Genomic DNA, 12,786 nt, shown 5'->3' with positions numbered 1-12,786 from the left:
CCGAGGGAGGGGACAACAGACTTGCGAACAGTATGTTACCCACAACCACAGGGACTCACCATAAAGCTAAATGGAGGGCTGCACAAACACAACAAGAACCAAATACCAAGAGCACAATAATCTCAAATAAACAGCTCAAGGGAAAGTCTCAGGGGCTTACAAGTCTTTACACTAATGCCCAGAGCAAGGGAAATAAACAAGACAAACTCCAACTTTTAGCACAACACCACACTTACGATGTCATAAGCATCACTGAAACCTGCTGGGATGACTCTCATCACTGGAATGTAGCCATTACGGCTACAACCTCTTTCACAGAAACAGAACAAAGGGAAGAAGAGGGGGAGTAGCCTTATATGTCAAAAACAGTTACATTGCAGAAGAGATGCAAGACTGAAACCCAGGAAACCAGCTTGAAAGCATCTGGATAAGAATCAAGGGAACTGGGACTCAAAAAGGTCTCATAGTGGGAATCTACTACAGACCTCCAAGCCAGGATGAAGAACTCAGTGAAGCCTTCTCTCAGCAGTTGACCAAACAGGCACAAAAAAGAGATATAGTAGTCATGGGCGATTTCAACTATCCTGATATCTGCTGGAAAGCAAACTTAGCCAAGAGTACAAAGTCCAACAAATTCCTCATTTGCCTTGGAGACAATTTTATGGTCCAGAAGGTAAAAGAGGCAACAAGGGGATTGGCTGCTCTCGATCTCAACCAAACAAATGTGAAGGAACTGATCAATGCAGTCAAAGTGGTAGGATCCTTTGGGGCAAGTAACAATGTGTTCCTGCAGTTTGTGATACAAAGGAAGGCCGAAACTAAGACAAGTCAACCACGCATTCTGGATTTTAGGAAAGCTGACTTCCAAAAAATGAAGGAAATACTGAATGGCATTCCATGGACGTCAATATTAAAAGACAAGGGAGTTAAGGATGGATGGGAGTTTTTCAAAAGTGAAATACTCAAGGCGCAAATGCAAACAGTACCAACAAAGGAGAAAAAAAAACAAGACAAGTGCAAAGAAGCCAGAATGGATGTCCAAGTAACTTCTAACTGGGCTAAGACTCAAAAGAGACATACACAAATAGTGGAAAAGGGGAGACATCACCAAAGAAGAATTCAAACAAATAACCAACTCCTGTATGGAAATGGTTCGCAAGGCAAAAGTGCAAACCAAGCTCAGGCTTGCTAGGGACATTAAAAACAATTTAAAAAGTCTTCTGGAAATGATGCCACCCTCATTCAATTGAAAGGCTCAGCTGCTTCTTTCTCTCTTCTAAAGCTTTGAAAGGGAAACCAACAGGAGAGAAATATGTCGCTAAGCAAACCAAAGGCTCTCTCTTCCTCCGAGCCTTGGCCAATGAAGTGATCCTCAAATGCCCTTAGCATTATCGGTACCAAAAGCCAGCCGGCCGGCTGTCTGTACCATTTGCAGCTGATAAGGAATGCAAGTGTCAGAAAAGGCACCATGTGCTTGGCTCACCTTTTGTCAGCTTTGGTCTTCCAGGGCGATGGCGCATTAATGCACAGTCGCTCTTTGCCAGCTGGATTTCAACCATCCGGCTGTGTCCCAGGCACTTAAGTGCGCCGTAAGTCCTGAATATTTCAAGTGCGCTCTTTATTTTATTCTCTCCTCCCTTCTCTTTGCTTCCTCCGTTCTCTCCCCCGGCCTCCTTTGTCCACTTCTGTCCTTTCACAGAAGTCGGGTTATGATTTATTGACAAATGCACAAAACCCCTTGCCATCAAAAGCCTCGTGGCAGTTTGCCCGCAACACTTCAGGCTTTTGTCCAGTCTGTAACTAAGTTTGCCTGCCTATTCAGCATCATCCCCAATGGTAAATTGGGCACCAGACGCAAGATGGGCCTTGAAATACCTAGCAACGCCGCGCAGCTCGTCTTTTCTCTTCCAACAAACCCGCATTTCTATGGGAACTATTCATGAGGAGAAGCAGTCCCAAGTCCTGCATTTGGAAGATCTTCAAATAAGGGAAATCACTGTTTTATGATTTCAAATTCACATGCAAATAATCCTCAGTGTTGGCTTTAAGATTTAGCTTTGACACAACTTCAATTTGCACTATCTGGGGAGGCAGCATATTTCCCTATATGAGGGGTTTTTTCATGTCAGGAGAACTTGAGAAACCACAAGTCGCTTCTGGTGTGAGAGAATTGGCCATCTGCAAGGACATTGCCCAGGGGATGCCCGGATGTTTTGATGTTTTTACCATCCTTAGGACAGGCCTCTCTCATGTCCCCACATGGAGCTGGAGCTGATAGAGGGAGCTTATCCGTGCTCTCCTCAGGTTGGAGAGGTCATGTTGCCGGCATGACTGCATAGAGCGCCGTTACCTTCCCGCCAGAGCCGTACCTATTGATCTACTCACATCTGCATGTTTTCGAACTGCTATATAATCCAGTTCAAAGCAGATGAATCTGGATTATATGGCAGTGTAGAAGGGGGCCTAGATTTCTCCTGTATTCCTCTGCTGAGTTATTGAGAGAAACTTACTTTCATGCTTTGAACTCCTTTTGCAGCAATAGGAATAAAGTCAAAGCAAGTGGGGGAAAGTGGGAGGAGAGGAGGGAAATTGGAATGTTTTAGAAACAGAGGATGAAACAGCCAAATAAGGACAACCAATGGGACATCAGTGTTGTGACTCAGCAGCAATTCCAGAGTGAAGATGAGGAAGGGGATTTTGGATTACAGATGCAGGTGTCAGATGATGGGATTCAAAATGAGTTTCAGGATGATGCTGTGGAGAATTATGGAATTCAGACACAGGCTGGTTCAGAGGTACAGTCTGTTGATGAACTCCAGATGCAGCCTGTCACGGATGAGAACCAAGGAAACATTCCCATGGGAAATAATGAGCTTGATCTGTCTCAGGCTCAGGCTCAGGTGCGAGATAATGGTAATGGGAAGTTTGGCCTTGACGGTCAGGGCGAGTCTGAAGGCCCGTTGCTCTCTCGGGCTGATCGTTTACAATGGAAAGGAATGCCACGGCGAAGTCTTAGATTAGCTGGGAAAAGGGAGGCCAGTGAAGGGGGAAAGAATGCATTTTTGGGTTGCTTTTAAAACAGTGTGTTGAAGGGTAAATCTTTGTCAAAGCAAATTCTCATTTCATCAAGGTGGATGGTCTATGTCATCATGCTACTTCTGCTTTGGATATACTCTTGTTCGTGAATCCTTGTAACCTTTGGATTTTTGAATCTTTGGGAATGGACTATTGATTATTGTCTATGGATTATTGGATTTACTGACTCTATTTTGCAACTACTTTTGGAACTATATTTCTGCCTGCTTTGATACTATATATATTCTGCTTTTGCTCAATAAAATTACAAAAGACTATCTACTGTGTGCTGCCTGGTGTCTACAGCAAGGTGAACTAGTCTGAGGTGCGACAATCAGTCCAGTCTGCACCAGACTCACTTTGCTTTTGCAAATACAAACACCATACAAACCCTCCAGTTTCTTTCAGTACAAAGACATCTCACTGCTTTCCGTTTTATGCATCGCATCCAAATCGGGGTCTTGGAGGAGGATGGAAGACTGTGGCACTGCCCAGGTATGAGTCAAGGACACAGCTGATGGGAACAGAGCGGAGACCAGAAAGGCATTTTCCCCAGCTGCAAAGTGGCACGAAAGAAGAGAGCCAGCCACCCACCGCACAGCATGCGCTGCTTTTCATGCGCCAAGCAACCAGATGTCTTCCAGGAATTCTCTCTGATTAAAACTGAGCTCCCCCTCCTGCCAAAATAATAAAAAAGAGCCTTCTGTATTTCTTCCAGTTTCTCACTACTCTTTGACTCCTTCCAGGTATCTCTGGGGGTGCATCCACACTGTAGAATGAATGCATTTTGACACCACTTGAAATGCAGTGGCTCAATGCGATGGGATCCTGGGAGTTGTAGCTTTACAAAGTCTTTAGCCTTCTCCGCCTCACCAGACTTCCAGGATTCCAGAACACTGAGCCATGGCAGTTAAAGTGGTGTCAAACTGTATCGTCTATAGAAGACCTATACAATCTATAGAAAATCTAAGGGGCAGCTAGAAAGGTTCTTTGAGCCGCCGGTGGCGCAGCGTGTTAAAGTGCTGAGCTGCTGAACTTGCAGACTGAATGGTCACAGGTTCAAATCCGGGGAGAATAGTAAGCTCCTGATGTTAGCCCCAGCTTCTGCCAATCTAGAAGTTCGAAAACATGCAAATGTATTTTTATACATAAACCCTATCTTTTTGGGGGTTAGGTACCATCTATGCATTACTTTCAGCCAGTTTTCTTTCATGTCCATGGAATAAGTGTATTTAATTTTATACTAATAATAAATGCTGGAAATGTAAATCTCAAGTGGGTTCGTACCACCATATGTGGTGGAGTTGCAGAAAGATGGCAAAATTTTGGACGGTGATGTTAGATGAAAGTAGTAAAATTCTAAACACAAATTTTGCGAAGACGCCTGAGCTCCTCCTGCTAGGGTTATATGACGAATTAGATAATATAGATTTAAATACAGACAAACTATTTACATTTTTTATTACTGCAGCGAGGATAGTAATCATAAAACAGTGGAAAAGCGAGAAAGCCCCAACGAAAGAAGGACAGGTTGCTCACCTGTAACCATGTTTCTTCGAGTGTACTCTGTGAATTCACACTAATGGAGAAGCTGCGCCTGCGCAGGTTCCGACGGAAACTCTTCCAAGCTGAAGTTCAAATTTTGGCGGTAACCACGCCCCCCTTCCCAAGGGGCATATAAGGCAGCCCCAGGCGCCCGCTCTCCAGTTCCTACGCCGCCAAGGCAACGAGAAAGGGAGAGGTTTGCCAGAGGGGAAGGAAGGGCGGGTTTGTGTGAATTCACAGAGTACACTCGAAGAAACATGGTTACAGGTGAGCAACCTGTCCTTTTTCTTCGTGTACTCTGTGAATGCACACTAATGGAGACTAACACGCTAAGGTCCCGGATGGTGGGACAAGGCAAACTCGACAATCAGTGAATGTCCAAACACATGTTTATTAGGACATAGAAAAAACAACCGTCCCAAGGGACCAGTGCAATAAATTGTCCGAAAGGACCAGTGCAATGCAACATGAGCATCATAGAAGAAGAACATAACATGGAAGGAATTTTTCAATAAACATGATAGAGAAAAATACACAATTGCGTAGTGCATATAAACGCTCTCCCAGGGGGAGAGGGACAAACACATCTTGGTCTTTGGCATATCCGCCAGGGCCAACGAGGCGGTACAAAGCAACAGAGCAACTGCTCAATACAATCATGGGAAAAAACACATATCCCTAGAGGCAGGTATGGGGAAAAAACCCCGTCCAACTTGAAGGAGAGGTATAGAGAGTCACCTGTGGGTGAATATGAAGAGAAAAAACGTCTGAGAGTCAGGAGAGGCAAGATGAGAGTACTGATCTTGCAAAGGCCGAGTCTTTAAGGGCTTTACTGTCCAGCCTGTAGTGAGAGACAAACGTGAGAGGGTTTGACCAGATAGCCGCTTTACATATGGAGTCAAGCGGAATACCCCTAAGGAAGGCGGTCGACGCCGAGAGGCCCCTAGTCGACCTCGGGCGGATGGAAGGAGGGGGAGGTCGCTTGGCTAGTTCATAGGCCAACTCAATGGCCTGAGCGATCCAGTGGGACAGTCTTTGGGAAGAAATGGGATTACCCAACTTGTCCTGGGCATAGGCGACAAAGAGTCTTTGTGACTTACGAATGTCCTTAGTACGATCCCTGTAGAAAAGAAGTGCTCTCCGAACGTCGAGAAGGTGCAGTTTTTGCTCGAGAGGAGAGGAGGGGTTAGAGAAGAAAGCTGGTAAGACAATGTCCTGGTTGAGGTGGAAGGCTGACACCACCTTAGGAAGAAAGGTAATGTCCGGGCGAAGAACAGCGCGGTCATGGTGGAAACGAAGATAAGGCTCGTCGACTCTGAGGGCAGCGAGCTCGGATGGCCGTCGTGCCGACGTGATCGCCACCAGAAAGGCCAACTTCCAGGAGAGCAGGCGTAGATCGGTCGAGGCAAGCGGTTCGAAGGGAGCAGAAGACAGCTGAGAAAGTACAAGTTCGAGGCTCCAGCCCGGCGTAGGTGGTAGCGACGGCGGGCAGATGTTATTGTAGCCCCGGAGAAAGGTTTTGATCAGGTGGTGAGAAAAAAGAGATGGCTGGCCGTGGCGCTGAAAGGACCAGGAAAGAGCTGCGAGATAAGCTTTTATAGAGGCAAGAGAAAGTTTCTTCTCGACGAGAGTCATGAGGAAGTCGAGGACCACCGATACCGAGGTCGGGAAGGTGTCGACGTTACGGGATCGAAGGAAGGCATGAAAGCGAGAGAGTTTGTAGGAATAAGCCTTGGTAGTAGACGGCTTATGGGCTGCCCGCAGGACGTCTCGCAGATTCTGCGGAAGAGAGGCTAGGTAAGAATCTTCCATGCAGTGAGATGAAGGGAAGAAAGGTCCGGGTGAAGAATTTTGCCGTCCTCCCGTGAGAGAAGGTGCGGCGAGAGAGGCAGAGGGTGAAACGAACCTCTGGAGAGGCGAAGAAGGGCTGGATACCACGGTTGGCGGGGCCAGGCCGGAGCTATGAGAATCGCCGTGACCGAGATCGAGAGAAGTTTTTCGAGAACTTTCGGTATGAGGGGAATCGGTGGAAAAAGATAAAGCATCTCCGCCGACCAGTCCAGAAGAAAGGCATCCCCTAGGCAGCCGGGGAAAGAGTTCGGGGGGAGCCTCGCTCCGTAGCGGGGTAGCTGGGCGTTGTGGGGAGACGCGAAGAGATCCAGAGTAGGGCGCCCCCAGAGGCGGAACAGACCGTCGAGGACCTCGGGATCGAGCTTCCATTCGTGAGAGGAAGAAGTCATCCTGCTGAGGGCATCCGCTAAGCCGTTTTGGGCGCCCGGTAGGTGGATTGCAGAGATCTGTACGCCGTGGGCTATGCACCAAATCCAGAGACGAGAGGAGAGGAGCATCAGTTTCCTCGAACCCGTACCACCCTGTTTGTTGATGTAGAATACTGCTACTAGATTGTCCGATTGAATGAGGATGGACTTGTGGCGGATGAGGGGGGAGAATGCTTTTAGGGCTTTGAGAATGGCAAGAAGTTCGAGGAAGTTTATGTGGTTGGCCCTCTCTGACGGGGACCAAAGATTTTGAACCGTTAGACCGTTCATGTGGGCTCCCCAAGGGTAGGTGGAGGAGTCTGTGGTTATGGTTAGCGATGGCGGGGCTGGATGGAAAGGAAGGCCCTTGCACACGTTTTGGTGAGACATCCACCATGAGAGAGACTGGCGGACGGACGACGGTACCGACAGGTATCTGGAGTTGTGGTGGTGGAACGGTTTGAAAGTGTCTATAAACCACCTTTGCAGGGTCCGAAGGCGCAGCCTGGCAAACGGGGTCGTGAGAACCGTGGAGGCCATGTGGCCTAGAAGGACCTGAATGACACGGGCTCTGACCCTCCGGGCAGATCGACAAAGGGCGATATGGTGGCGGAGAGCCAGGAATCTGTCGAACGGAAGTGACACAGTCTCTGCGACGGAGTCGAAGAGGGCCCCGATGAACCGGATTCGGGTTGACGGGGAGAGATTTGACTTCTCGGAATTGAGTTGGAGGCCGAGAGATTTTAGAAGACGCAGCGTGAAAGAGACGTGATTTTGGAGAAGAACCGGGTCGGGCCCGACGAGAAGCCAGTCGTCCAGATAAGGAAAGACCGTGATGCCATGTAGCCTGAGGTGAGCCGCTACGGCGGCGACAACCTTGGTGAAGACCCTCGGGGCCGTGACGAGACCGAAGGGCAAAACGGTAAACTGGTAGGTTTGGTCGAGAACTTTGAAGCATAGGAACCGTCTGTGCGCCTCTCGTATCGCCACGTGGAAGTAGGCGTCTCGTAAGTCTATGGAGGCAAAGTAGTCTCCCCGCTGCAGCATCGGGAGGATAGAGGCAATAGAGACCATCCTGAATTTGGAGGGGCGAATGAATATATTGAGTGCCCTTAAGTCCAGAATCGGGCGTAGCCCGCCTCCTCTTTTCGGGACTGTAAAGTATCTGGAGAAGAAACTTAGAGGGTCCAGTTCGGGAGGGGAGGGACGGATAGCGCCTTTGGCCAGTAGCGCTTCGACTTCGGCCAGTATCTCTGGGGAAGGGTTTGAGTGGAGAACGTGACCTGTAGGAGGGAGGTCCATGAACTCTAAGGCGTAGCCGTCTTGGACAATGCGGAGAACCCACGCATCTGAAGTAATAGAGTCCCATTGATTGTAGAAAGGGGCTAGTCGGTCTGCAAAGATACCGAAGGGACGAGGCAGCGTGGGCTCTACAACGGTAGCGGGCGAGGAGCTTTGGCAGGAGTTGGCGTCAGGTACGCCGATTAGGCTGCGGAGGAGCAGGGGTGGATCGACCGCGTTGCTTTTGCGGATGAGGTCCCCGGCGAGGTTGGTGATGGGCTTGATTGTTCGAGCCCGAAGGCCGCCTGAAAGAATGGTGTCTGAAAGATTGCGGCGGGAAACGGCGGGAACGGTGCGGGAACCAGCGAGTGCGCTGAGGTTGAGGTTGGTCGCCACATTTAGACGCAAGAATTTTAAAGTCATGATTAGACTTGAGTTTGTCATCGGTACCGGCGTGAAACAGTCCGAGCGCGTCAAAGGGAAGGTCCTCAATGACCTGTCTGGAAGATGAGGAGAGACCCGAAGACCTCAGCCAGGCGTGGCGGCGAATGGAAATCGCGTGGGCAATCATTTTACCCGCAGTATCACCTGTATGCTTCGCCATTTGTATTTGGTGGTGAGCGAGCGAGTCTGCCTCCTGTTGGAGGGTAGTGAGGACGGAGCGGTCTTCGTCCGACATCTTAGCGAAGAAGGGCTGCGCCTTCTCCCAGATAATTTGTTGGTAGGCACCCATGCAGGCTCCATAATTCGCCATGCGGCAAAGCAAAAGGGCTCCGGAATAAAGTTTTCGACCCACGGCGTCGAAGCGCTTCCCTTCTCTGTCGGCCGGAGTATTCGACTGACGACCTGAGGATTGAGAGGCCTTAACGACCAGGGAGTTAGGGTCGGGATGGTGTTTGAGCCACTCCAGGGTATCATCGTCGGTACGGTACCAAGTCTCGATCCTCTTCGAGGTCGGAGGAATGGAGGAAGGGTTTTTCCAGGAGGCCTGGATAACGTCCAACAGATAAGGCAGAAAGGGGAGTAGCGTGGCCGGCGGAGCTTGGGCCTGCACCCTTTTGAAGACTGGGTCAGACACTGCTTTGGAGGTTTGCTTGATCTCCAAACCCAGGGCGTCGGCCATCCTGACCATTTGCTCAGCGAAAGCACGAACATTGTCAGTAGGAGAAGGCGGGTCCGCCTCATACGCGTCGTGGGGAGGAGAGAGGTCGAGACCGAGAGAGACCACCGAGGCCGAGAGGACAGAGTCTGGACGGTCGACATCAACATCTTCCTCCTCAGCCCCTTGGGGGGACTGAGGGGGAGAAGACAGCACAGTCTCGGGAGGAGGCAAGGCCTCGCGGGAAGAGAGGGCCGGAGGCCGAATGTCCTTAGAGGCTGAGGCCTGGGCTGCCCGAGCCAGGCGAGCCGTTTGTCTGCCACGCTCCGGTGTCGAGGTGGGAGGGAAGAGCTGTTGGCGCGACGAGCGAGGCGGCGCAAGGGGCTCCGGCACCGGCACCCTAACCACCGTTTGGGTAGAGTGGTGGGGTGAGTCCTGCAGCTCCCCATCAGACAGGGGGTGCAATGGAGACTGAGAAACATCTCTAGGCCTCTGGGCTGGTACAATAGGAGAAGACCTTCTCGAGGAAGTTGTCGAGGAAGATGGCGGGTCTTTCTTTGAGGAGGCCGAGGAGGAGGAGCGCTGAGTTAGCCGTTTCTTCGCCGGCGGTTGCTTGGATGCAACCCTCAAGGACTTGCCAGGTGTGGGAGGAACCACAGCTGAGTCGGATTGCGCTCGACGAGACTCCTCGTGAGCCCTTTTAAAGGCTATTTTGATAGCAGAGGAGGACGGAGGGGAACCGATACGAGAGCGGATCGAGGTCACCGAAGCCAGAGAGCTCGACGTCGAGGAAGGTCCCACCTTTCCGGAGCGGGTCGACACGGTCGCCGTCGTCACAGTACACGGTGGTTTGACCGGTTTAGCGACCCTGGAGGTCTTGGACGCTCTGGACGAGACCGAGGAAGCCTTGGCTGCCGGAGGCTTAGTTGGTGGTGCCGACATAGCTCTCAAAGCTGAGGACGCCGACGTACCCGACGTCGACGGAGTCGGTTCTGGCGCGAGAGATTTTTCGTAGAGCGCCGCTCTAAGCCTAGCGGCTCTGTTCTTTCTGGCCTGAGCCGTGAGAGCTAGGCAAAAACGGCAGGTACTGACCACATGAGCCTCGCCAAGACAGAAGAGGCACTTGGCGTGGCCGTCCGAGTCAGGAATTTTAGCAGCACACTGCGTGCAACGCTTGAAACGAGTAGTAGACATGCGAAGAGTCCGAAGTGAACCTTGCGGCGGAAAAAAAGGAACTGGAGAGCGGGCGCCTGGGGCTGCCTTATATGCCCCTTGGGAAGGGGGGCGTGGTTACCGCCAAAATTTGAACTTCAGCTTGGAAGAGTTTCCGTCGGAACCTGCGCAGGCGCAGCTTCTCCATTAGTGTGCATTCACAGAGTACACGAAGAAAAAGCCTGGCTGACCAAATAGACTGAAATAAAGGATATGGGCAAACTTACCTTCTTAATGAGAAAGAGCAACGGAAGAGCTATAAGAACCACGGACTGGTCAAACTTTGAAGACTACCTTAAGAAAAGATGATAAGAACTATCTAATTGGAACGTAAATGATTAGTGACAAAGATCAGAAGTCAAACCCCCCCCCATTCCTAGTGTATATCCCCTCTCACAATTTCTAACCCAGACACACTTTCCCTCCCCCTGCCCTTCCTTCCCCGTTCCCCTGCCGTATGTCGTGTTATGTTTTATGTTTGATATTTTATGTTTTAAAAGAAACTTCTCAATAAAAATGATTAAAAAAATAAAAAAATAAAACATGCAAATGTGAGTAGATCAATAGGTACCGCTCCAGCGGGAATGTAACGGTGCTCCATGCAGTCATGCTGGCCACATGACCTTGGAGGTGTCTATGGACAACGCCGGCTCTTTGGCTTAGAAATGGAGATGAGCACCAACCCCCAGAGTCAGACATGACTGGACTTAATGTCAGGGGAGAACCTTTACCTTTACCTATAAAAGTTCTTTGCCCCAAGGGAAGTTGCAGGGAGCAAGGAAGTTCGGCCAGTGTTTCCGTATCTATTGAAGTATGGATTTTAATGCCAGGAGAACTTCTGTGGGTGTCACGCTTGGCCTTTTATTGAAAAATCCATCATGAATTCTGTCTCCTGGAGTTGGTTGCCTTAGCGTTAGCTTTAAGAAGAAGCCTATCACATTATTGTGACATTTTTTTAAAAAATGAATGCAGGCAGTCTGCAATATCTCAAAATCCTTGACTTCTTTCTGGGGAAGTATAAATCTATGATCCAGCATGGACTCAAGACCTTTTGTCATTTGAAGAGTGGTGGGCATTCGCATCTAACAATAAACCAGGTATTCTGGTTTAATAACATATGATGTGGTGGAAAATGTTTCTCCTGCAATACATATTTATTTATTTACAGCATTTATATTCCACCCTTCTCACCCCGAAGGGGACACAGGGCGGATCACATTACACATATAGGCAAACATTCAATGTCTTTTAACATAGAACAAAGACAAACAAACATAGGCTCCAAGCGGTCTCGAACTCATGACCTCCTGGTCAGAGTAATTCATTGCAGTTAGTTGCAGCTGGCTTGCTCTCCCTCCTGCGCCACAGACCACTTTCCATACTAAAGGAAAATGTAATGAACAATCCAATCATGGATTGCTGTGAGTTTTCCCGGCAGTATGGCCATGTTCCAAAAGCATTCTCTCCTGACGTTTCACCCACATCTGTGGCAGGCATCCTCAGAGGTTGTGAAGTCTGTTGGAAACTAGGCAAGTGGGGTTTATGTATCTGTGGAATTATGTCCAGGGTGGGAGAAAGAACTCTTGTCCGTTGGAGGCAAGTGTGAATGGTGCAATTGGCCACCTTGATTAGCATTCAATAGCCTTGCCACTTCAACGTGGGGAATCCTTTGTTTGGAAGTGTTAGCTGGCCCTGATTGTTTCCTTTTGGAATTCCCCTGTTTTCTGAGTGTTGTTCTTTGTTTACTGTCCTGATTTTAGAGTTTTTAAATACTGGCACCCAGATGTTATTTTCATTGTTTCCTCCTTTCTGTTGAAATTATCCACATGCTTGTAGATTTCAATGAATTCTCTGTGCAGTCTGACATGGTGGTTGTTAGCGTGGTCCAACATTTCTGTGTTCTCAATTAATATGCTATGTCCAGGTTGGTTCATCAAGTGCAACATTCACACTTGCCTCAAACGGACAAGAGTTCTTTCTTCCACCCTGGATATCATTCCATAGATACATAATTTATTTCATCCTCTCCTAGATCCTACCTCACTCCAGTGTTTGAGAATATTTCCACTTTGTCCTCTTCGCCCAAAAGACAAGATAAAAATATATAATTGCACTTTTGCTTCAATTGTCCTCCCTTTTTACCCCTCTCTCCAAATAGGCGGTCTTTCTGTTTCATTATGTCATGTTTTTACATTGGTTTTTATTGTTATTGTATTGTATTTGTATTGATGTCTGATTTTATTGTGTTTTTATTACATGAAGATGCTATTTTATCTGTTTTACTCTATTTTATTGTCTTCGGGCTTTGCCCTGTGT

At 48.8% G+C, this 12,786-nt stretch overlaps 1 protein-coding gene across 8 annotated transcripts in view; it reads right to left on the bottom strand.

Annotated features, from left to right (window-relative positions):
• The window catches only part of zmat4 (zinc finger matrin-type 4), a 221,977-nt gene that overhangs the window by 151,079 nt on the left and 58,112 nt on the right, over nt 1–12,786 (bottom strand). The window contains exon 1 of one of the 8 annotated variants that reach the window (XM_062960819.1): nt 1,484–1,774. The exons of the other annotated variants lie outside the window; for them this stretch is intronic. The gene's annotated coding sequence lies outside the window, so the exon portion shown is untranslated. Of the gene's footprint in view, nt 1–1,483; nt 1,775–12,786 lie in introns of those variants that run through there. 8 annotated transcript variants of the gene reach the window in all.

The sequence above is a fragment of the Anolis carolinensis genome, unplaced genomic scaffold, assembly GCF_035594765.1.
Source record: "Anolis carolinensis isolate JA03-04 unplaced genomic scaffold, rAnoCar3.1.pri scaffold_8, whole genome shotgun sequence".
Taxonomy (NCBI): Eukaryota; Metazoa; Chordata; class Lepidosauria; order Squamata; family Dactyloidae; genus Anolis; species Anolis carolinensis.
This window is presented reverse-complemented; position numbering and strand designations above follow the sequence as displayed.